The sequence below is a fragment of the Topomyia yanbarensis genome, chromosome 2 (assembly GCF_030247195.1).
Source record: "Topomyia yanbarensis strain Yona2022 chromosome 2, ASM3024719v1, whole genome shotgun sequence".
NCBI lineage: Eukaryota > Metazoa > Arthropoda > Insecta > Diptera > Culicidae > Topomyia > Topomyia yanbarensis.
This window is the reverse complement of record NC_080671.1, coordinates 122,611,047-122,636,194: the sequence shown is the minus strand read 5'-3', so window position 1 is coordinate 122,636,194 and position 25,148 is coordinate 122,611,047. Positions and strand designations below refer to the sequence as shown.

Here is a 25,148-nt window from a genome sequence, read left to right as displayed (position 1 = left end):
GAAAGATGATGAAACATGTGGAAGACCTTTTGACTCCGTAAGATACTGAAAAATACTACAAGAAAAAGTACTAGTCACGACGGGCATGCAACGGCCTGTATATAAAAATACGTTTTGGCAATGTTTGTTTTGTATGTTGTAACAAAATAAAAAATATTTTCAAAATAAGTTTTCAATATGATTTTTATTTTAATTTATCAAATGTTGGGCATGTAGTTGTTTGTTTTATTCTATAGTAAGAAATAAAAAATGATCCTTTTGAAATAGCTATGTACTGTTTTCATTTTTAACTATCTTCTTCACTACTATTTTCGTCTTCACTGCCAGTGTCATCATCAATCACCAATAGTCGTTTTATATCATCCGAAAATTGTTTTTTATGTTTCGGCTCTTGATGGCGAATACTCGATATTACTGGATCAGATGATTCGAGCAGTCTGTGGAGTAGATCTGTATTTGTTGCTTCACGACGATATTTACGGGTATGTATCAATCGAAACCGTTTAACGTCCTTATTTTTGGACTCCTGCGCTTCTTCCGATAGTTGTCCGATCGGCACAAGAAACGATTCTATAATTTTTGCTCCGTGGATCAAAATCTTGTGGACAGTTGCTGGCATCCGGAACCATGGGTATTGCTGAACAAGCATTCGTGCTGTTTCGATTCCATACAGTTTTTGAAGAAACAGCGTGATGTATTACCACAGTTCGAGTTTCCATTCCCTCCTGTCCGGGGTTCATCTACTCGCAACCCAAGGTCATTCTTAAACCTTTTTTGGAGATACTTCTTTTTCTTGGCGACATTCTCTTTTTCGATTATTGTCCTGGCCTGCTGAATATCGAGTCAATACGAAAGGTGAATAAAATATTCGAAAAATCTTATGTATGCGTGGAGTCTCGATAGGCCATATTGAAATGTGTCATCGCGAGTGTTGCGCTCGATTATCTCGTCGATGTTGTTCATAATCTTAGGCGTCGCTCCACATATATAACACCTTTGAGCAGAGCTTGTGGATGTTAACGAGTTTATCACTTTTACATCTACCATCGTCATTTTTAAATCATAATGGATAATAATTGTGCGGTTCTCATCTTTAATCCTTGATGGGTGAAGTACAATTAACTGTCTATCAATTTTCTCCTTTTCGAATTAAATTAATTCAGTTGTTTCTTTCCTGTATTGTATGTGTAACGGTCGGCAATAACGAACGGAAGAGGGTCGAGGATTTTGAAGTAAAGTTTTGCCGTTAGTTGTAGCACTGATCGGTACGATAGACGTTACAAATATTATTGAATCAGTCTTGGTGCCATCATCATCATCGTTGAACATTTGATTAAATTCATTGAGATCACTACAGCCATCGCAACCATACTTCACAAATAATATAACGTTCTCCAGCTCCACATTCGAAAAGTTTTTTAGAGTATCAGCTATTGAAAGAATAATTCTTTCAGATCCGTTTCATTAATAGTTATGGCAGATTTATCGGGATAACATTTCTTTTTTGCTTCTAGAACTCGCATATATGACGGGTAGATATCCGCATTTCGTTTTTTAGCACCCAACCTCATTCTATGGTACTGTGCCCTTGTATTGTCATTATCAAGAAGCAACGCTAATGCTTCATCAGGGGAATAAGGTACAACAAATGCAGACTTCAATGACTTTATCATTTTTGTTGCTCTATGCGGTGTTGTTTGGGTAGCCAACTGAACCACAGAAGCCTGGTCCCTCTTACCCTCTTCCCGAAGTTTCATAGAACTCGCAAAAGACAGTTCGACTGAACTGTGACTAGCTCTCAAGTCTGCGGTTTTCCGTCGTTTGACACTATCTGTACTTTGGGAAAACAGTACCAGCTTTCTACCTCTCTTGCTGGATGACTGCGACAGTTGGTTCATATATGACGATGGCATTGGAAATGGTTTATCAAGGTAATTAGATTTATACCTCAATATCCGCTCTTCGATGTAATGGCACTGTTTCCACAATGAATTAAAAATTTTACACACTCTATACATAAGTTTCTCAACTTTCTCATAACCTTCGATTTCACTAGTGTCAACAATACCATACCATTTCATTAAATGTTTTAGCAGAACGGCAGATTTCTCCGAATGGCTCCCTTCTAGGTTTTTCCAAAGCATAAATAGATCCCGGTGATTCATAGGTTCTATACTCGACGGAATGAGTAACAGGATTTAAGTAAAACTAGTTTTGTTCACCGATTTGATATCAAAAAGCCGAAGGACATAGCTAATATACCATAAAACTTTTATTTACCTGCTACATGTGCAGCCATTCTAATTGTCCCGAGAATTCCAAGTTCAAACACACAAATTACAGCTTGAACGGTAGCACTAATTTCACACAGGATATCCGTGTGCAAAATGTAAACAAAGAGTTTTTGTGAAACGATCAGCATTGCCAGACTAACTTCATATAACACAGTGACGTTTGTCAGATAAAATTAAATTTGAAATTCTATTCAATTTGAATGGTTTCAACGCATGGTTGTACATACATTTTGAAGGACTAAAAGCAATTCTCAAAACAGAAACTTGGTTATTCATATTATGCAAATGATGAAATGGCAACTCTGGTCGTTATCGGTGTAATCGGTTCGAGAAAGTTCCATCCATATTGTAGTCGTTTCCAAATTAGTCAAAATCTTTTCCACATCTTTTAGGGATTAACATTCGAAAACATTTTAATTATTGAATAACTCGTTAGTTTGACATTTTAATTATTGAATAACTCGTTCAGTATTTACGACCTATTTTAGCGTTATTTTTAAATATTTTCATTTATTTCGTTGAATATTTATTTATATATATATATATATATTTATATAATTTTCACATAGAATAAAATGACGAAAAAAAATTATATGGAATATGTACTAAACAAACATTGCCAAAACGTATTTTTTATATACAGGCCGGTTGATGCCCGTTGAGACTAGTATTTTTTCTTAGAGTACTTTTCATTATCTTTCTCATAGAATCGAAATGTCTTCCACATATTTCCACATCTCTTAGTAATTGACGTTCAAAATGGCGGTATTTTTAATCAACTTTATTTGATAACTCTTAAGTTTTGAAATAAAAAATGTTGACGTCTGACGAATATCTGTAATTTCTTATTTCCAACAACTTTGTGGAACATTTAAAGAATCGAAAAAATCTCAAAAAAAAGTTATAATGAAAAAATGGTTTTTTGGGTGTCTCCCACAAACAACGCGCTTTATCTCAACACCCTTAAATTTTGGAGAGTTTGCATGTTCGGCAAGCTTTCTCGCAGTAGAATTTTCTATAACTTTGTCATTGACATCATGACTCTATCTCAAAAGTTTGTGGAAATAAATTTTCTATCACACTTTTAGGTGAATTAATCACAATTCAGTATACATCAAAAGAAGGGGCCTTACATTCTAAAAAAGTGTTTCTAACAAACCAAATCTCTAAAATCAACTCATAGAGCACCAGGAATTAAACGCACGTTTTGGTACCATTGCGACCACTGTGCACCCGTTAGAAAACATCAATCTGCCTATTGTTTGATGTATTTCCAACGAAATGGTGCGAATATAAAGACAAGGTGGGTTACTGGTAATTAACTGGAATGAGACCACAGATTATAGACGTTCATTTATTTATTTTTGTTTGTTTGTTATTTTTACCACTCGTTAACCAAGTTTCCGGATTAAAAATAGTTGTTTTTACAAATTTGCATCACTAACTTATAGGATCTAGAATATTTTTTTTCAAAATCGAGCTAATTTTATTATCCAAAAGAAAGTCGCACTATTTTTATCAAAAAACTCTTCACCAATCGGAAACTTTTTACTGCATGTCAATAAAAAGTAATATGAAGAGTTTCCAGACTCCTAACAAGTAGATTTCATAAAATTGGAACACTTCTCACTTCATATTCTTGCGTTATGAACGAAACGAAACGGTGACAATATAGTTGCCACCACCTTATAAAGATTACGATATATTCTCATCACCTTCTACACATAGTAATTTGATCAGTAATAGTTTAAGTAAATTTGGGGATACCTAAATCATTTTATTGTTAAAAGTGAGAATGAGGTGCTATGAAATTATTCATACGAGCATATTTTCATTCTGACCATGGATTTGTTTTACTATTCTACAATAATAAGTATCACCTCTTCCAGTTTGAACAGCATGTTTATTTATTTTTGATTTTCTTATCAGAATGCTCCACACACCATTCGCTTCCATAAAAGTGATTATTTTTATAAATCGATTCGAAGAGATACTATCCTATAGGATGTATGTTACACTTTCGAAGTGCTTCAACTGATAGTTCATAATACAACACATTAGTAACGGAGGAACTTGAGCTTCAAGTAAACGAATAGAGTATTTTTGCACTGTAGACTGCATCAATCAACATAATCTAGTACACTGATGGTTTTGGTAACAGAGGTTTTTCAGCCGAATGTCTCCTGTATTAGTGATGCACTGGTGAGGTGAAAAGGTGATTCATTACGCTTCAGTTCTTATCAATGAGTAAATTCGGCCAAGGGGCTACCCAAAAAGAGGTTGCCGGATTTCTTTTCACTTCTTCGATTTACTACTCGTTAGTGCATGGAGGCAAATTTTCCGTTGGCAATACCCTCGATTCCGTTCTGTCAAGCCGAGGCTTTACTTACTTCCACCGAGTGTCGACTGATAACAGGATGCACGGTTTCGAATTGAAACTCGAGCAGGCTGGATTCAATTGTCCAGTAGAAGCGGCGCAGTGTGGTTGTTAGTGCATTCGGGTGAAGTGAACCAGATCGTCGTTGTTGTGGGTTCTGTGATGTATTCGCTGGGTTTTGCAGTATGATGTTGGTCCAACCTTATACAGTGCGGTGATCTAAAAGTGAGCACATTTAAGGTTCATGGTGATGATCCTGTAGATTAGTATACCGAGTGATTTCAAAGCTTGAAGAGCAATGAGTACAGAGGTTAGTTAGTGAAAATTCCAACTACTTTGATAGTAGAAAAAAAGTGTTCTAATGGAGATACAGTAGTCACTGAAGCTTTCATAGTGCACCAGTTCTGGCGGAATAGAAGTCTTGTGAAGTTGTTACAGTATAGCCAAACATATTTGGTTGCAGCAGCCTAAATAAGTACCTTTTTCGTATTTATCTAGATCAGGTAAGTACATCCGTTAAAAAACTATACCAAATGAATACAGCACCGGCAATTTGCAACAAGTGATACATCTAAACACAGAGAGACTGCAGAATGTTTTGTAAGAAAGGTACTGAATTTAAAACTGCATGAAACCTTACATCTACCTAAAACAAATTACGACGATAAAAATGTTCTGAATGAAAATGGCATCAACAATTAAACCACCCTGCTGGGTAGTTTAATCTGTCTTGCGTGAGGTACAAAAATCATCCACATTGATAATACCGGTATTCTACTATCTGGCATACTGACTGGACAAAAGCGGTCAGACATCGTGTAGACTGGTGACGACTGGAGAGTCGCCATCTTTGTGTTTACGCCACGTTCGATCGAAGTACAAGGAACTTAGCGATTGCATAGATGCTACTAGAATCGGCTAGCTTGAAGGTGTGTTAAGCGGTTCAACCCTGTTCTGTCTTTTAGAAGGTTTCCGAAACACATTGCTTTTCAAGATTGACATTAAATGGCCTTATTTGGATTTACTTTCGAGAGAGATAGCATAATAACAAACATTTCTACGGATAGACTTCAGTGTTATCACAGTTGAATTCAATTCAACCTTGCATGAAGCACACATTATCACATACTGTGGCTGGATGACGGAATTCACACTCGTTTAATATAACTCATAGATTAAAAATTGAATTCAGTTATTACCGGCTTAAAATAAAGTTGGTATATGCCAAATTCAGCTCACAGCCATATAACTCATACACATACAAATAATTTGCATAATGAATGCATACACAAATGCATAACATGCATGATAACAACACAGACAAATAGACGTAACACCCGTTGAATTTCGATCGCCCAAAAATAAAACGGTAGTTTTTAACTCGTTAAAATGGCGCCATTCCACTAACATTGACAGATAGCCAAACACGTTGTCGTTTTGTCACCCGCACATAAAAACAAGCAATATGGAGATGTCAAATTTATTTTCTGCCGAAATGTACACGGTTCAAAATCATTCCTCGCACTATACTGATCAATGAGTAGTAACATTACAGGGTGATGAACTGAAATGCCAATTGAATTACCAAATCTGAATGCAAATTTATCGGTCATCGGAACTGATTGAAAAGTTCAACGTTAGCGGGTGCAGAAGCTATACAAGCTGAAAATGAATGATAATAACAGCATACTCATGAACTAAAAAGTAAAAACTCACTACGATGAGAAATTCTGGATAAACCGTTATTGGCCGCACATAGCTCCCTGCAGTAAACGATAGGAAAAAACATGTTTCTTTTATTTACTATAAATAGCTGTAATGGGCATGTAACGGTCTGTTCGGTTGCTTTCAAAGTTAATTTTGAGAGTTGGCTTATACACCCTAATCGTAAGTTCGTTGAGATTCAGACTTTTCGAGCTTTTGCTCAAAAAGATTACGTGAAAAGCACAGTATCGAAAAAGAGCTGGCTTATTTTGTTGCGAAATCGACATACAACACTTAGATTGATTTGCATATCAAACTAATCTCCTAAGAAGCCATAATTTTAGAATGAATAATCCAAAATATTAGTATACAAACTTTAAGAGCCATTTTTTCAAAAGTTTGTCTCTGCTCGTATTGATGTACTCCGATTTTTATAAAACTTTCATAGTTTATTTATGGATATGTGGGATGAGCTTTGACAATATTAACTCCATACTTTAACGAAAATTGGGATAAAACGAGCATTGAAAATTGGTTCGACTTAAAAAATCTAAATTTTAAAATTTCTCTAACTCTGGTTTAACCTACTAAAAATTTATTATGTTCTATTTTTCTAAACGAACTTTGGGAGAAACTGAAAATAGAATATACTTTTCTTAATTGTAATCGTTACATTTTAAAATTTTCATATTTTACCATTTTATAGCTCTTTGCAACAATGTTATTGATGGAAGGTTATGGATTGGTAGAATTTTATAGTAAACGTAGGCTTCTACGCTTGTGGTATTGTGGCTTAGGGTGTTTTGAAATACGCAAAAAACAAATCTTTTTTCAGAAGCTGTATCTTTATTAAAATATAACTCGGCTTGGACTTGCATGCTAACCCATTTTCATTCAAGTTTTTCAAGTTATAATTTTTCAAGAAACTATCCCATTTTGATATATTCTAGTCCAAGTCTAGTTTTTGACGAAATAGTCTGAGGTTTAGAGCGATCGAAAAACTACCCTGTTGAAAAACGTCTCAGAGCGACTTCGGGATACTACCTCCTTATTGTTTCCAAAACTAATGCGATGCGGAGCAAATGTTTCGAAAACTAGAAACAAAATATAAAGTGAACACATAATTTATTGATAATATATCGCTCTGGGTCTTGTGCTCTGCTGCGTTTTTCAAAGGGAAGTCTTCCCTGTCGTGCCAAACTACAGATTTTTCGACGAAGTATAGGATTAAAATACAAAAAAAAACTGTTTGCAGAATCTATAAATGAAAGGATTTGTTTTTATGACAGTTGACTTACTGGAGCTGTAGAACTAGCTCCCCATCATAATCACTTACTACAATTGCAGACGAGACGGGAAATGTCACCCACTAAAACATTGTTTAAGGCCAATTGCAGTGGGCCATGACTGTGATATTCAGATATGTGCCAGCGTATGGACTTCACGATCGCGTGTATATTCGCGAAGAGCTCGAGCGTTTGAACTTTAACATGTTTGATTGCGTGGGATTTTGTATGTCGTGTGTGCTAGCGTGTATGTAACTTCGCGTATATAAATTCGATTTAATGACCGTGTGTCCTTTTGCATATTCGGGTATGTTTTTGGACGATCGCCCGCGGACCGTGAATCTGATACTTAACTTTCGATGTACGGTTCAGATGCTAGAAAAAAGAGAGTTCTTCCATATCATAAGAGTTCTCGGTCATACCACCATGAAACGTGTTGTCAAGTGGATATGAGCGTCATTTTTTATATTGATCCAACTGAAGGTATAGACTTTGGCTGCTAGGGGCGATAGTAGTTCTGGAAGTAACCGATGATCGTGCGTATATGGGCTTTGTTGGTTTACCGCATGTATAAATTTATAAGTGCTAAAACGTTCACTAAAACGTTCACTTAATCGTTATCCTGTTTGTGAGATCGTGGGCACAGGCGTGCGTGGAGGATCGCGAAGGTCTTGAGCGTTTTTATGTTAACGTGTTTGTCGCGTGTGCTAACTTGTATGTAACTTTACATGCATAAATTCGATTTTATAATCGTGTGGCTATTCGCATATTCGCGTGAATTATTGAATGATCGCGCTCGGACCGTGAATCTGTTACTTAATTTTAGAGTATGGTTTAGATACTAGAAGAGAGTACGATTCTCCATATCACGATAATTCCCGGTCGTATCGCCATGAACGTGTTTCCTCGCGAACATGTTGCCTTTATGAATATGAGCTTCCTTTTTTTTGGTCCAACCTAGGCTGCTAAGACGGACGTGACCGATGCATTATCGCGCAATCATGGGTGTTGTAGGTTCCCGCTTCAGACCGTGTTTATAAGTTTACTGGCGCTATAACATTCACTCAATCATAGGGGTGTTTTCATGTTTGGGAGATCGCAGGTTTTAGTGTGCGTGAGTGCTCGCGAAGGTCTTAAGCATTTGTACGTTAACATGCTGAATGTTAGAAGAGAGTTAGATGCCCTATATCACTATAAAGTCCTCGGTCATGTCGCCATGTGACGTGGATATGAGCATCACTTTTTTGATTGGTTCAACTGAAGACATGGACCTTGCTACTAGAGCCGAGGATAGGGACTGTCGGACGTGACCGATTCATGATCGCTCAAACACATGTGTTTGTATGTCCGAGCTTGAAACCTTGTTTATAAGTGCTAAACCTTCACTTAATCACCGTGGTGTTTTCATATTTGCGAGTTCGCGAACGTAGTTGTGCGTGGACGAAGCTCAAGCGTTTGTATGATAACGTGTTTGTCGCGTCTGCTAGCGTGTATCTAAATTCGATTTTATAACCGTGTGGTCATTCGCACTTGCGCGGACTATGATTCTGATGTTTAATTTTCAGTATACGTTTCAGGTACTAATTCCCTCATATTACAAATCACTATTAGTTCCCGATCTTGTCGCCATGGAACGTCTTGTCTAGTGAATATATACGTCATTTTTAGATTGGTCCAACTGAAGGTACGAGGCTAGGCTGCTAGGATCGAGGGTAGAGACTTCCGGACGTAACCGATTCATGATCGCGCTCGCAGTGTATTAATACTTGAGAATGCGTTTGTAAATTTACAAATACAAAAGCCCTTATTACCGGGAGCGTAAGTATGTGTGAATGATTGCTATTGCATGTTCGCGTTTGTGATCAGGTTTGTGTTATCGTGAAGGACACGAGCGCTTGTACGTTTTGAATGGATGTGAGAGTATATGCCATTGATTGCGTTAGTGAGTGTTAATGTGAATATAATTTAAATTATAGTTGTGTTAGAAAAATAACATTCCAAATAAAGAGAAAAAAGATGCCAATAGGTTAAGTTAAAGCGTATAAATTTGCAGGTATCATTTTATGTATGCATGAGTAGTGGGAAAAGATACTACTAGAAGTACAGCAAAAATCGACTAATGAAGTAGAAGAAAGGCACACATGTAACATTCAATAAAACTACGTGAGCTCGTCTGAATGCAAATGACATTGAATTGCATTACCGAAAATTGAATTCTGTTAGAATTTTGTCATGCTATGCTGACCGTGAATGAATGATTCACGTACGTCGGTAAACTAATCGTGCCTATCCAATCCGATTTTCCCGAATGAATTGAATCGACTGCACGAATTAAACACCACAAAAAGTGGCCAACGAATCCTAGGAATGATTACCCACTATTCTATCGTTTACGTCAGTTCTGCATCCATTCCCTGACTCAGCTGTATCAAATACTCAGACAAGCACATATGCGGACCAACTAGGACATAACAATTCTACACTGCCACCAAAAACTACAATCATTACTACACCAATATTAATAGACTTCTACATTTACATTTCTTTAATTAATCTACCTGTGTACGGTGGCGAAGTCGATCGATAAATCGACACACAATGAACTGCACTGCGAGCCGTGTCCACCAACAACGCTATTAAGCTGTGGAACAGTGTTTGCAAACACGGCCCACTGCAAAGGTTAAGCCACATCGACCCGCCAGAGTCGACCACACCAGCGTTTCAGGCTAGTGGTTTTGGGCAGATGCACCACTATCGAGGCGTAATCCAATAACCATCTTAAAACAATGGTCTGTCAGGGGTTCTTTGAAACGGATGCACGAAATATGTTTGCAATAACGTCACACCTATAAATATTGGGGTAAACGATAGAATTTTGAATGAAAAATGGGTTGAAAAGAAACTCTGCATGCAGAATTCCGTTTACAAGTGAAGTTGAATTTAAACCTAACTTAGTTTAATCAGTGTACAATAAGTGACGAAACAAGCAACCGAAACGTGGCATTGCACGCGGTGAAACATTAAATGAAATTTGTTCCTCTTTTAAATTACCCAAAAAATCTCAATATTCTGAAGCTCTGTTCTGAGATTCATTTGATTGAACCAACAATAATTAATAAATATTACCGATTGAAAGATTAGATGGTTATCAGTGCATTTACCACCTTCGGATACCAGAGTTGATGAACTTGGCCACTGCTTAGTTCCAGTACGATAACTTGAAAGTTTTGATATCCAATTGGAAAGTTTTTCTAAGGTTTTCTCATCACAAAAACAAATTACTGCGGAGGCTTGAGAAGATTCATCTATATCGTATCATCAGCATTAGAATTTCTCTACAGCTATGTGCGCAAAGACTACTCACAGCTGTAAATATGCATTAAATATGTCGACTTCTGATAGTTTTGATTTCAATCAGGTATTGAAAGAAGCTCCGGCAAGTATTGTAATTTTATTATAATCACTCATCAACCCGTATGAGAATCCATACTTGATATGAACATTATGTACAGGTAGTCTGTTCAGTCTTATCGGCAACCTCGCTGTAAAGGCGGAAAGAAAAATAACTTTTCCTGGTCAGAAACCTTGGGCGAGACAGCTTATGATTTCCATTTAATAGCTAAAGACAATACATCGGCTTTCGATTGACATAGGGCGAACAAAACTATTACACCCGATAGTTTTTGTCGAATTGGTCAACAGTTATTTCCAAACTTACGCACGCATTTCTTGGTTCTTTTTATAACACACATAGTAGCTTTATGAGTCACCATCGAAACGCATTTGATCACAGCGGCTGTTGTATAGCGAAAGAAAAAAAAACGCTTGATCACCGTCGAAAATCTGCTTAGAAGCGTCGGGATAGTTTTTTGTAGATGGAGAAAAGTTTTTACAAGCCCGCGTGGACGATGATTCACTGCTACCCCATACGAATCATCAGTCAAAAGCTATACACAATACAGCTTTTAGTATTACTCAAACAAAAACTTTAAAAGACTCATCACTTTCCGGTCATTCAAAGGACATCGGGAATCTCTCAATAAAAGCATTTCACAATAAGTACCTATCCGTTTAGTGAGCGTTCTAAGTAACGATTAGCGACAGTAATTGAAATATTGTTTGCAATTAATAATGATACCGGAAGTAGTTTGACTGAGTTATGCAGTCCTCTAGAACGGCATTTTGTGTTTAGTGCGAGAACTGTTACTAGAGTGTTTGGTATACCACCTTTTATTATAATCATCTTCATATTTGAACTATTATTTGACATCGTGAATACATCTTTCGGATTTGTCGGGTAAACTGTCCCTAATTCAACTTCGCCCCTATATTCATTACCGGTTTTTGTTTACTTTTTTGATTTTTAAGTATAAATCTTTCCAATTTCTATATTTTATTTAACACAATTTTGAAGTGCAAGACATTTTACTGTAGAACCATTAATGGTCAAAATACACTTTGGGGAAAATCCAAATAAACCCTATATCTGTAGAGGGCATCGCAGACTCATCATGAGTTATCGAACAATCACACAAAACGGCGAAAACTGAAAAAAATAGTCAAAATTGTTTAAGTCACATTGTAGTCCGTCATACTGGAATGGCAATTTTATTTTTTTATTTTGATACATATTAACTCAAATGCGTGTTACCATAAAAATCTTTTTTCTCTCGAATTTGGCTGAAATACCGATTATTTTATTAGTAAGGATCATATTGGATCGGCCTTTTTGAATGATGCAAAACTGAATTCAGATTCGTAATCAGCGACGTCCAAAACCCATAATTCTATCTAATAATTACAAAATATTGGCATTCTACCATGAATAATTCATCGAAAGTGTTCTGAAAACTTTTATCTCGTTTATCTCAAAACATGAGTTTTCAAAACTGTGTGCAATCTCATTTGAAAACGGTTTAATTTAAAAACTTCATCTTTTGACTTCATGAAGGAAAGCATATTTCATTGCAGATATGACCTATAAAATCTACACAATCATTGTATTCGCTGTTTTAGTGAAGTCTTGAAGTTAGAAAAAGGGCTAAAAATGATCTAAAAGCTTGAGATCGCACCTTTATGTCAAATTTGAAGTTTTTTACTCATTCTTAGGTCATTCCCCTAATAATTTTACTTTAGAACCTTATTATAAGCTTTGTGTTTCAGATCGACCCTGAGGCAGCAGGCAGTACGCAGTTTTGGAATTCCATACGCACTTAAGCGCCACAGAATGTCACCGCGGACGCCATTTTGTTTTTTTTTGTCTTGAAAAAAATTGGAAATGATGACGAAAATTTAAGCTTCTTGAATCCTAAAACTGTTTTCTTCTATGTTTGTTCATTGGACATGATCGAAAGGAAATGTGAACAGTCCTTTGCCTTCTGCTAAGTAGGAGTTGGGCATTGCACCCAAGTCTACCGCATGGTCATTGCTAGAACATAACTCATCATCATGTTTTACCGCCGACAAAATCGATACAGTAGAATCTTGCGGCAATTGAAACGTAGTAACATGCAATAAGAATTGTTTTGATTATTTTGATTTACATATCGCTAAGAGAATAAGTGGGATCATTTAATTCCTTTATATAAATCAATATTTAATTCCTTAATATAAATCAATAACCCGTTTTTATCAGCCCCTTTGGTGTATTTTTGGTTGTCTAAATGGGGGCAACGACAACACATATTCATTTATCTGCTTAATAAACCGAAACTATTAAAATATTCAACATTATTCCGTAGACATAGCCTCATAACCCTGACTCGCTGACGAAATCGGGTCAAAAAACTGATAGAATTTGGGGCTGATAAAAGCGGGTTATCACGAATTATTGCCCATATATCTGTCGTATCTCTCAGCAACGAAAGTGAATAACAAAAAAAAATAGTTTTTTTTTCATTGGATGGATCCAAATAAATGACAATCGGATGTAGATCGTAAAATGCAGTATTTTATAAATTTTCTTTTTACACTCCCAGTTTACAAATTGAAACAGAATGTTAACTGCTTACAAAGTAACTCCATAAATACCCTAAGCAAAGATAAAATAAAAGATTTTAAATATACGCATTTTTCCTATATGAATAAACTCACATAAAACATCCAAATATAAAATATTTTAAAATTGATTGCGAACGCAACGGTGCACAGAAAAGTAATTGGGGTCGAATCCTGGCCAAAATTATTTGCCGCTGTAATTGTTGTTATTATGCCTTAATATGAACTAAAAATAGACAATTACTAGTTTTTGGGACAATTTGGCATCTACCCACCTACCAGTGCAGAGCCCAACTTTCTATATCCTTTCGAATACTGGTAATTTCTAGGTGATCTTTGTGAATTCATTTGTTTTTCCAGTTGCATAAACATTTGATCAGTAGGAAAGGGAGAAGAAAAGGGACGCCTGTGCATATTTTCATAGAGATACATTTTGGCAAACATAATATTTGGCCCTACAGCATTTCGGTGTACCTCAAATTACTAAAAATTTCAATATTTTCAAATCGCTTGAAATTTGTGGATCGGACAAGATCGGAAGAGTTCGAATATTTTTTGTATAGCTGAAATCTTGTTTTGTAATATTGCTTCAGCAACTTTGCCGGATCTAGCCGTATAATGTAACTTTTTTATCATTAAAATTTGGAATAAAAAGTTTAAAAGAGGTACTTTTTAAAGTTGATGCAATAAACAGCAAGTCTACTTTTTTTTAGTTAGTTTTAAGCTGAAGTTAAACAAACGGCTGTATTGAACTATGTTTGTAATAATATAGTCTTATTTAATACAGTCATCATCACTAGAAAGCGATTTTGCTGAATATATTACGAAAACGATTAAAATATCACCATTGAGCATACATACAAAAATTCTTTAACAATTTTTGATATACTCCTAATTTTGCCACGTTATACAGTAGGTTCTTAGGTATGTAAAAAAAATATAACGAAACAAAAAAATCGAAAAAAAATATTTTGGTTTTTGGCCAAGAATTTGTTCTATTTACTTCTCTGTGCGGTGATCGATATGTTTGTTTCGATTGTTGGCATATGCTTCAATAGTTCTGAACCACCGGTACATATATCTACTCTACTTTTCCAAAAATACCTTTCCAAAATATACCTTGAGCCGCGAATCATTGAACAACCATAAAATTTGGGTAATATCTATACTAAATCAACCAAAAACATAGGCGGTCGGGTTTACCCCACCATTTTTGAAAACAGCAAAAATGAAATTTTTCGCAAAACGCTTGTATCTCTAAATTTTCTAAAGATACGAATAAAATACTATACATAAAAAGTTGCTTAAAAGTCTAACCTTTAATTTGGTATATAAAACGACTTGATCCGATGTAAAATGAGCATTTTACAGCCAAAACTATTTACTAGGTCGGATTTGCCCCACCTTACCCTATGCTCCTACTCGTCAATTACGCAATAGAAATTTGTTCGCGATAGGTCATTACCGTACAGATTATGCTAAATTCGGACCACTAAACCAGATGATGGCTGTGTATAACTAGCATTGTGAAAGTATTGTCCTTACCATGCCCCGAACAATTTCAAAACATTTTTCAACTCTTTGCGGCATCATAGTACATAGGAATAGTATACAGTATAGTATATAAGCAATTAATGTTTGTATAATGTAGTCTACAATTGATTGACGAATAAATAAATAAATCGTATTACTGGAGATAAATTTATCCTGTCACTAAGTGAATGTCGGATTCTGAAGAGACAAAGTCGATATGCAAATTACATAACTAATTTAATTAGGAAAAGCTACTCCGAGATTCCATTCGTTGGTTCTTCATGCAAACTCGCTTGTTGTGGTCAAACTCTAAGCCGCAACTACAAATCGTACAGTTAACATTGTCATGCTCATGCTCATACTAAAAACAACTTACGTAGTAACTCTTGTACATACATAGCTGGAATCACCTAATAGAGCGTTGTATAAATTACACATTCTACACTATAATGAATAGAACAAATCCAGCTAAAACATATGGCGCCATCAGTACAACTTGCCGTTGAGCGTTACAGGTGATAATTGAATAGTAAAAGTATTATACACCGTGGTACCGGCCGGCTGCCTTTGGCGTTGCACTCGCGTTGTTTACGTCTGCTTATGCCGAAAATAGAAGACGCCGTCCGAAGTGCGCAAATCTGCCATACGCACAGTGGTCAAAATGTGTAAATTCATGCCTTTAATTATTTAGCGGGAAAACTATAAGGTTTTGTGTTTTGGTGACTTCGGAAAAGTTGTTGGAGCTACCAGGGCGGATTTCCGGAAGTAGACAGCCATGTTCCAAAATACAGCGTAAAGACATTTCTGAATTCTAACTTTTTACTGGTAGCAGATAGACAGTTTCAGTTTTCGGCAAAGTTGTAGAGAATATTATTTTTAGCAAATCTTTCATAAGAACTGACTCTCTAACTATAGCCGTTCCAATGTTATGCGGTGTTTTCGTTAGGACCCCCTTCAAAATTGGTTTTTTCATGATAACTCTTGTCGTATTTATTTCTCCACAAATATGTGTTCCAAAATGTTTTAGATATTACGAAAATGCACAACTTTGTTGAATATTTCAAGACGATATTATGTTTTTGGAGAGAGTTACAGCTTTTTTTATGATTAATATTATCAAACTTCATAGCCAGTTTTCTCAAAAAGTTGCAAAAATATGCAGATGAAATATTGTTATTTTGAAACTATCATAAATCCCCTACAAAATCCTGAGGGAATGGTTTCTATCCGATAGTATCCTAAGATGTTATGATCAAATGAAAGTGCTAGTAATCGGGGCGATCATATGTGTTATATTGAATATTTAAAAATAAGATAAACATAAACAAAATTCATTAAGATAACGATAGTTTAAATTTCTTCTGCTGACTCGTCTGAACTGGCATTGTCAGATGAATTGCTACCTTCGTCATCATAAATCAGCATAGCCTTCACATCAGCTGAAAGCGATTTAAGTGTTGCTTTGGGTAGTTCTCGAATACCTGTCACTACGGGGCCAGAAGACAACAGTAATCGCTTAAAAAGATCCTCGTTGGCTAGAACTCGTGATGATTTTCTCGTGTGTTCACTTCTGTATCGTCTAAGATCTTTGTTCCGAGACTCCTGTGCTTCTTCAGAAAGCTGACCAATTGGAACCAGAAACGTTTCGATCACCTGCGATCCATGGATCAAAATTTTATGGACGCTGGCCGGCATGTAATACCACGGATATAACGCCACAAGTTGCTTTGCAGTTTCCATAGCGTATTCCCCAAATTTCTTACAATGTACTTTATGTCCAGATGCCATCACCTGAAGAATGTTTCCGCAACGTTTCAGCACGGTCACATCGATTCCAGTAATCTCAGCAGTTTTTTCGGCAAAGGAGAAAAATTTACGCGCCGTATTTCCGTCGTTCGACGTACCTGATCCTCCCGAACGCGGTTTATCAATTATAAGGCCTGTTCCAATTTTAAATTGATGTTGAATTCGCTTTTTTCGTTCGACTATCTTCTCGCGGTTCACGCCTCGTGCCTGCCATGTTTTGATTTCCAAACGGTATGCAACGTGAAGAAAATACTCCATGAATCTAATCCAGTCGTGTAGAGTAGATAACCCGAATTGAAATGCATCAGTATTTACATCAAGCTTCTTAATACTTTCAATGTTGTTCATCATTTTTGGTGTAGCTTGACAAATATAGCACTTTTGTGAAGATTTGGTCGCAGTTAACGCGTTACATATTTAGCCGTCAATCATTGTTAATACCATTTTGTAAGAAATCCTTACCAGACGCTCATTTTTTAAAATTTTCGTTGGTTGTAATTTGTCAATTTGCTGCTCGAAATACACCCGCTCCCTTACCGAAATTTCAAAAGATTCAGCTACAAACTGTATTCGAAGCGGTCGGCAGTATCGCGTTGACGATGGACGTGGATTTTGGAATAACACTTTTCCGTTATATTCGGCTACTATTGGAACGATTGAAGTCATGAAAAGATTTGCATCACTTTTCGAACCATTATCCTCTTGAAACGTTTGTTTGTATTCCGCATGGTCAGCGCTGCCATCAAATCCCCACTTTACGGTCAGTTCGATCCTTAGGAGTTCATCGTCCGAGAAATACTGTAGGTTTTCGCTATTCGCTTCTACTATGCGGTTTGACGTATGATCAAGAAGCTTCTGCAAGTCAACTTCGACAGAACACTCGGTAACAGTTATGGATGATTCATCGGGGTAACATTTTTGTTTCTCGTCGATAACTTTAGTGTATGATGGGTATATATTAACATTTAGAACTTTTGCACCTTTCTGAATTTTTATATAACTCGCTTTCGTAAGATTGCATTCGACGATCAAGGACAATGCTTCAGCTCTAGTGTATCGGATTTCTTGTGCTTTCTTCCATGAACGTTGCATTTTAGAAGCCCGAGTGGGAGTTGTTTGCGTTGCCTCTTTAACAACCAAAGCTGCTGATAAATCCCCTGACTCTCGAAGTTTCATCTGTGTCGCAAAAGCTAACTCATCAGAGGAATGTTTGGATCACTAGATTGATGTTTTGATGCGCTTCACTTTGTCAGTGCTTTCCAAAAAGGGTAGAGTTTTTCTTCCTCGACAAGTTTCAATAGGCTTTGTATTTATTTTATTCAAAATGTATCCGGGTAGTCTGAACGAACTGTTGAAGTAATCAGTATTGTATTTTAGAACAATAGATTCACTTCGATGATGTCTAAGCCATAACTTATTGAAATATTTGCAGACAGTCGAGGCAATTCTTTCAGTTTCGCTTGCAACATATGGCATATCATCAGGAACTATGCGATAAGCTTTGAAAATTGCCTGGCAGATTTCATGTAATTTTTTACTATGATCGCCTTTGGTTTTTTTTCCAAAGCAGAAACAGCTGACGTTTACTGATTTTGACTACACAAAAAAAGAAAATTTATGTTGAATAACAAACAGATACACCAGGGTATTTGAAACATTAAGATGCTATATTCAAATATCTAATTCACAAAACATTAAATAGCAGCGACAAATGTACGAGCATAGAATAGAAAGAAAACGTCTAATCAATGACAGATAACGAAATTGCCTAAATAAAATGTTGCGTTGCTTTCACAGATTACAATACACTAAACAAATATTCATGGTAACCATCAGTTTGCACTTACCCGCAATATTTGAATACATAATTCAAATTAATTACACCGCACCGCGTGATCAGAAAATGTAAGTGATTTTTTCAGCATTTGAAAACCAATTTGATTTATAACTCAGGATCCTTTGTTTTAAAATTTTTTTTTAGTTACGTAACAGATAGACGCTTCTTCAGAATGAGTTTGTGTATTTGTGTAACGCCTCCCATGAGCACCAAGCATCGGAGTGTCGCCGAAAAAACTCATATACTCACAGTTTCATTTGTTCATAGCATCTTAGGATACTATCGGATACAAAACATTCCTTCAGGATTTTGTAGGGGATTTATGATAGTTTCAAAATAACAATATTTCATCTGCATATTTTTGCAACTTTTTGAGAAAACTGGCCATGAAGTTTGATAATATTAATCATAAAAAAAGCTGTAACTCTCTCCAAAAACATAATATCGTCTTGAAATATTCAACAAAGTTGTGCATTTTCGTAATATCTAAAACATTTTGGAACACATATTTGTGGAGAAATAAATACGACAAGAGTTATCATGAAAAAACCAATTTCGAAGGGGTCCTAATGAAAACACCGCATAACATTGGAACGGCTATAGTTAGAGAGTCAGTTCTTATGAAAGATTTGCTAAAAATAATTTTTTCTACAACTTTGCCGAAGACTGAAACTGTCTATCTGCTACCAGTAAAAAGTTAGATTTCAGAAATGTCTTTACACTGTATTTTGGAACATGGCTGTCTACTTCCGAAAATCCGCCCTGGTAACTCCAACAACTTTTCCGAAGTCACCAAAACACAAAACCTTATAGTTTTCCCGCTAAATAATTAAAGGCATGAATTTACACATTTTGACCACTGTGCAACGGTCTGTGAACAGTGATCACCATAAATTTTGACCGGTTTTACGAAAAGATACATCAAAGCATCACATCGTAGAGCATTAAACTGTTATGATCGGTTTTGAGGGTAAAGGTAATAATTTATTTGGGGGAGGATTGGTTACGCTCTACTGAAATACATTTTGGTTGATAACTAATTTATTTGGCCCCGGTACTGACCTTTTGAGAAAAGCTTGTTGTTGATCAGTCATAGATCTTACTGCTCAAATTATAACTTTAATTTGAAGACTAAGTCAATTGGTTTCGTCTTCTCAGCACTCAGAATCTACTTCATTCTTCTTCGTTCTATAAGAAACTGCCACAATTAGAAATGATCGTTCAAAACCATAAATCGAGGGTTTTCCCCGCATATGGAACTATACCTAACAGTAAAAGCCCCCGATCCAGTGAAACAGTTGTCAATTGATCTCCGCTAGTATGTAGCAATGAACGGTAGCTTATAAGGAAAGTTGTACCCGCTAGCTGTCATCGCGCTGAAGCGCTGTCGAGATCAGTTTCCTACGCGGATGATTGCTAGTCGGATGGGAGTCTTTTGCAGAATTGATGGATGATGACAGTTTTATTGACTATAGAGTACATTTGACTGTTAGTGATTTCTAGGAAATAGTAAAAATGTTAATGCATTGAAATTTGATTAATGATAGGAATGTAATACCAGTCGGTTAACCCCGTTTAATTTCAATCACGTAAGGTTATTCCTTACATATTCATTCCCTCACACACCTGTGTTTCTATGCCAAAAAGAACTTACAAGTCGATCCTCAGAACAATTAATTTGCAAATTATAAAAAAACTCACTCATTCAATAATTTTGCGGGTATTTTAGCTTACGCAACTACAATGTACCGGTGGAAGTCCGCTCAAGTAGTACAGTTTTAAAACTGTCCGATGTTTATTTATTTGTATAGTAACAGCAAATCACGCCGTCATATATAGAATACTATAATTCACGTCTTCGAAAATGTTTACTCTACAGTCTGACCTAGTGCCGGCTGGAGGGCATTCGCTAAGTCTGATAAGACTGGCCCGTGTGTAAGATAGAACCTTCGTTTGCTTAGGCGAGAACGCCGTTGATTACGCTGACCATTGCCGGGGACAGAAACTACTACACGATCTCCATTCGAATAAATTGTACTACAATGTTGTTGGTTTGCTTTGACTTTTCCTACTCGGATTACACGTTTGAGAAACTTTAATGATACGTGTCACTCTGCATTCGTACCGGGCATGGAAACTGTCGGGAAGTCTGTGTCTTGTTTAATTTTCTGGATGCTGATTAGCATCGGTTCCCACCCTATCATCCGCTAGTACTTCAGATTCCGATCACGTTCCCCAGCATTTGAGCGCGTCATTATCTGCTGCACTACGGTAGTCGTTTCTTATCGATAAGATCCCATCAGGATCGTGATGTCAGTACGTGGTATTTGCCGCTACTGTGGCTGGGTTGGACACACAAGTGAACGTACATTCACGATTTAGAGGAAGGAGAAAAAAAGATGTTATTAGTTTAGCAAATGGTGTTTCAATGGGATTAGAGAGTAATCTGTGTAGTATTTTCAAGTATAATTATGACAGTGTTAGCGTAGTTTGACATGCACTTACAACGGTGGAGAGAATTTAAAGGTATGAACTTTCTTTTTGGTCATGTATCTAGTGTCTATTTCCAATAATGTAGAGAGTCCTAAAATTCACGCAAAATGTTATTTTCATAGAAGGCATTGGTTTTCAAGCAGTGGAGAAAGCATTCATAGCCATTGTATAAAAATTCATCAAATTCGGTTGCCCATTTCTTCAATATTCATACAAACTGTAGAGTACTTAAGTCGAACCCGCCACGGTTCACATAAAGTGGAGAATAATAAAAGCAAATTACACCGTTCTTGCAAAAATATTTACACTACCTTAGGCTGCTCTAACTTCAGGGAATTCGATTTTCCTTTTTCCATCAATAATGCATTATGAAATATTTCATTTCGTTCTACTTAATCAAATTGACGATTGCAATAAATCGAAGTAACATAAGTATAAAATTAAGAGAAGCTCCCACTTCAGAGTAACATCTAGGATATCCGATTTTATATTATTTATATTGCCCCGGTAAAAAAGTCGATTTTCAGAATGATTGCATAGCCGATCCATAGAAGAAAGGCAAAAAAAACATTTGCTTCAAGGGTTGTCCTACTGGAGCTGTAGAGCGAGGGTCGCGGAGGGGCTTCCTGTCAGAATAACTTACTACAATTGATTCATTGAACGGTTCAGATATGTGCGGGCGTAGGGACTTCATGATCGCGTGTATAATCGCGAAAGGATCGAGCGTTTGTACGTTAAGATGTTCGATCGCGTGGGTGTTTGTATATCGCATGTGCTAGCGTGTGTCTAACTTCACATGTATAAATTAGATTTAAATAATAGATAACGTGTTTCAAGTTGTTCTGTGTACCAAATGATTCTGCTTTGTTAACGTTTTTGAACGTAATCAGTACCTCATGACGTACATGATGGAACTGCACAGCATTAAGTTCTGCTATGTTGAGCTCCATATTCATCTTCAACAATTGATTCTTCACGAAATGACCGGACATTTAGGAAAGTCAACAGCAACACATTTGGCTTTTGCAATTAGACAAAGCGGCGCACCGGCAAATTTGATTACCTGCCCTGCTATAGCAGCGAAGCGACTTTTAAACTCTGAACTGTGCAAGATAAAACACAGAACTGAAGAGAGTGAGTTCTTCCATATCACTAGAGTTCCCGATCATGTAACCATTGTTGTCTAGTTGTTCATTGGTTCAACTGAAGGCATAGGCCTGGGCGGCTGATAGTGCCGAGAATGGGGACTTCCAGACGTAACCGATTCATGATCGTGCGAACACAGGCGTTTGCAGGTTCACTCTTTAGACCGCATTTGTAAATTTATAATAGCTAAACGTTCATTTTGTCATCGGGGCGTTTTCCTGTTTGTGAGATCGCTGGCACGGGTGTGCGTGGATGATCGCGAACGGCTCGAATGTTTGTATATTAACGTGTTTGTCGTGTCTGCTGGCGGAATATAACTTTGCGTGAATAAATTCCATTTTGTAACCATGTGGCCATTCGTATATTAGAGTGTGTTCTTGAATGATCGCGTGGGCCGTGGCTCTGATTTCGGATTTTTAGTGTATGGCTCAGATGGAAGAAGAGAGTTCCCCCATATCACTACAGGTCCCGATCATGTCGCCATGGAACGTATTGTCTAGTGAATATGAGCGTCATTTTTTATTGGTCCAACTGAAGGCATGAGGTTAGGCTGCTGTGACCGAGGGTAGTTAGCAATTCATGATCGCGCATGTGGTGGGTTAATGATTGAGACTGCGTTTGTAAATTTATAAGTGGTAAAACTTTTACTTAATTCAGGGGTGTTTAAATGTTGGTTATGTTGCGTGCGTGAATATGTGTGGATGATTGCAATTGCATGTTCACGTTTGTGACCAGGTTTGTGTTATCGCGAAGGCCACGAACGTTTGTACGGTTTGAATGAGAGAGATTGTGAGTGTATATGAGAAAATATGCAATTGATTGTATTAGTGAGTGTTAGTATGGATCTTACTTAAGATATAGTAATAAAACGCAAAAAAAACATTCCAAATAAAGAAATATTGCAAAGAGATCAAATAAAAGCGTATAAATTGACCGATATTATTTTTGGTATACATGAGTAGTGAAAAAGCAAACTACTAGAAGTACAGCAAAAATGGACTAGTGCAGTATAAGAAAAGAACACATGTAACATACAATCAAACTACTTGAACTCGACTAAATGCCAGCAAATGATAGTGATTAACGATAATTGCATTGTGTTAGAATTTTATCATGCTATGCTGACTGTGAATAAATGATTCACGTGCGTCGGTAAACTAATTGTACCTTATTTTATCCAATCCGATCTTCCCGACTGAATCGAATCAACTAAACGAATTGAAAACCGGAATAAAGAGAATCCTAATAATTGTACACTAGTACTGAAGAAGGGCACCAAAAATGTGATTCTATATTGACAAAAGTTCAAGGAAGGTAATGAGATTTGGCCCATCTTGTGCACAATAGTGAGTAGTATAAAAATTTAACCAGCAGCTGTTCTTCGAAACCAAAACCAATATCTAGAGAATTCAATGGAAATTATTTCGTTTTGCTCTTCTTGGTCCGTTACGCTGTCCTTTCTTTATTGTCCATTTGTTCGGCTCTGAGCATAGGTTGGAGTCAAACATTTTTGAAACGGTTCAAGTTAGAAGGTTTCAAAAGATTTTTGAGCATTAATACCAAAGCTGAATAGTTGAACAACAAAGGAAGGGCTGTATGCGAAACGGGTAAAGTTTAAATTATTTTCATTGAATTCAAATACACGATAATTATTTCTTACAAAATAGCAAATTTTAGAGCTAAAACATACCAATACCCAGGCCTTTATTCTACTCAAGATTGTGTTCAGTACCTCCAAATCAACAGCCTATACCAGCAATAGAAAACCATACGACTATGAAAACGAATACACAATCATTATGCACAGCGCTAGCAAGCAAGAATATTTGGCCGTACTGCAACGATTATGGCATGAATGTACACGATAAGGAGAGATATGCTGACCTCCAATCTGTAAATACCAATGCAGAAAATAATTCCCAGTTGATAAAAGAGATCACCACGCAAAGTGGAAAACTTCAGACATTGGACCCAACGAAGACAACCTCAAAATTAACTGAAAGAAAGTTCATAACAATCACGACGTGTTTACACCCGTCACCTGAAAGAGAAAGAAGCAGGAAGGAACATCTGATGGCGGGTACCAAGACAACTTTAACGACGAAGACATTGACGAAATCCAATTATTAATAGGTAGTACATTCTTTTGATTTTTTTTGCATATTGCAATTATATCGAAGATCCACGGCTCCGTTAAGGGGTTCCATACCTTTTGATTTTTCAAAAAATCGATTTTTTTTATTACTTTATCTGAAAGTGCAACTCCCAAATTTTTATAGAAATCCGAGAAATATATCGAAAGTTACAGCGCTTCCAAGCGCGCTTCGTCTACCAAGAGTAGTGGTAACTTGAAATTTTAATCATGATTATCTCGAAATGTCGTTTTTCCAAAAGTGGTTTTTCCGTAATCACGATTGCCGAAAAACCACTCAACCGATTTTCTTTAATTTTTTTTTTTTTCAATTAATCGTAATTATTTTTTTCGTACCTTAATGATTCCTTTTTCATGCATAAATGTTTGTTCAGTATATGAGAATGTTTTAATACAATTTTAAAGCTTAAAGCATTTTTAGGAAAAACGTTCCCGAATGCAGGAAAAATATTATTTATTCAACTAATCGTTAAGGTACGAGGAATACTCATAAACTAATTGATTTTTTTTTGAGTTTTGGGAC

The 25,148-nt window shown here is 36.4% G+C and overlaps 1 protein-coding gene across 1 annotated transcript in view; it reads left to right on the top strand.

Moving 5' to 3' along the window:
- Positions 1-4,767: 4,767 nt before the first annotated feature.
- Positions 4,768-25,148, top strand: part of LOC131680124 (nocturnin) — a 94,643-nt gene continuing 74,262 nt past the window's right edge. Inside the window, exon 1 of the mRNA XM_058960847.1 lies at positions 4,768-5,174. The gene's annotated coding sequence lies outside the window, so the exon portion shown is untranslated. The remainder of the gene's footprint in view (positions 5,175-25,148) is intronic.